Source organism: Propithecus coquereli, unplaced genomic scaffold (assembly GCF_000956105.1).
Source record: "Propithecus coquereli isolate 6110/MARCELLA unplaced genomic scaffold, Pcoq_1.0 Scaffold180, whole genome shotgun sequence".
NCBI classification, from domain to species: Eukaryota; Metazoa; Chordata; class Mammalia; order Primates; family Indriidae; genus Propithecus; species Propithecus coquereli.
Genome location: NW_012142746.1, coordinates 358,570 through 360,077, shown reverse-complemented (window position 1 = coordinate 360,077; position 1,508 = coordinate 358,570). Strand labels below are relative to the sequence as shown.

The 1,508-nt window shown below is 31.4% G+C and overlaps 1 protein-coding gene across 1 annotated transcript in view; it reads left to right on the top strand.

Annotated features, from left to right (window-relative positions):
- Positions 1–1,508, top strand: part of CHD9 (chromodomain helicase DNA binding protein 9) — a 220,698-nt gene that overhangs the window by 33,072 nt on the left and 186,118 nt on the right. The gene's annotated exons all lie outside the window — the stretch shown is intronic.

Here is a 1,508-nt window from a genome sequence, read left to right as displayed (position 1 = left end):
TTTTTTTTATATGCCAAAACTGATAAAGGGCAGTTCATTTGGAGTACTTTTTGACTTATTGAAAGTCTGTTCTCGAGATTCCTATTACTTCTTAGTGTAAAAAGTGATATTTGGGATTTGTTGATTGTGGGGATGAAGAGGAAAGATGGATTGGTAGAGAGGGTAGGGGATGATTATTATGGATTGCATATCAGTTTTATATGTACTGAATTATAGGTCACATATTCTAAATATGTGAAATTCCAATGATTTAATATGTTAGGTTTGTGACAAAACTTGACAGAGCATGTAAGTTTTTTGCCTTAGTAGTTTTTGGCATGTTCTGGATGGTTATGATTACTACAGAGCTGAAATGTTATATTAATAAGGAGTTCTTATATTATTATGATACCTCCCCAGTTTCTATGAAAAGAAATTTTTTTCTGGGTTCTTTGTCAGATTTCTTTAGCTCTCTCTCTTAATTGCAGTAATTTCATTTTAGACTAAATTAGCATTATTACATATGTATAGAAGTTAAGAAATTTAAAAATAATGAAGTATCATAATTTTTTAGTTTATCAAAATAATTCTGAGATACATTTTGTTATAGCCAAAACAAGATATTCTTTAATCTAATGAAAAATCATGGATGGCACTCTATTTAGAATTCTAGAAAGCTTCAGTGAGAAGGTTGGATATTTAAAGAATATTTTAAGCCTTACATTTTCTTATTCTCCAACTAAAGTTGGGTGATTATAGATACCATTTCAAGTATCTTAGAGTATTCTGAAATCTGTGTCTACTGTTAACAACAGTGAACACTGGTGATTTGATTCTAGAATTTTACTACTTAAAAAAGAGGAGAGAGAGGAACCTAAACACAGAAGGAAGAGACCTGAGGGGGAAGAGGCCAGGAGGAGATGGAAGAAGGGGGTTGGGAAGGTTGTTGATCTGAGGAAGAGAAAAGAGAAAAAGTGAGAAGCTATAGCAAGTGTATCTAAATGTTAAGTATGTGCAAAACCTAACATAGAGATGATACTAGCTTATCTTCATCTCTAATTTTGGGAGGAAAGGAATTTTGAGAGGATAATACTCTATAAACTTTCATTGCTCTCTTATGACATATTTTCTGCTGTTTTTGTAGCACAATCTTTAGTTTTTGTCATATTTGTGAAGTGGAAATAACATATGGAGCACTGTGTGATCTCTTGATGTTTGTAAATTTAGCATGGAAGTTCTGTAGCACTGAAACATGTCATGTGGGATGGCTGAACTAGAAATCAAAACAGGAAATAGAATTTTAGAATGTGCTTATACATAATGCTTTGTTGGCTTTTGTATTCTGATGAATTTCTTACTTTGTTTACTACCTTGAATTTTTTTTTTTTCTGAGGGTTGAGAAATTTACATTACTTATAAACTTAAAGACAGGTTTGAACAGCTGATGTATGGCATATTTTAAGATAGATATCAGATTTTTTTCTGGTAAATCTGTTTTTATGAGATGGTTGTTATAAGAAATTGGACTA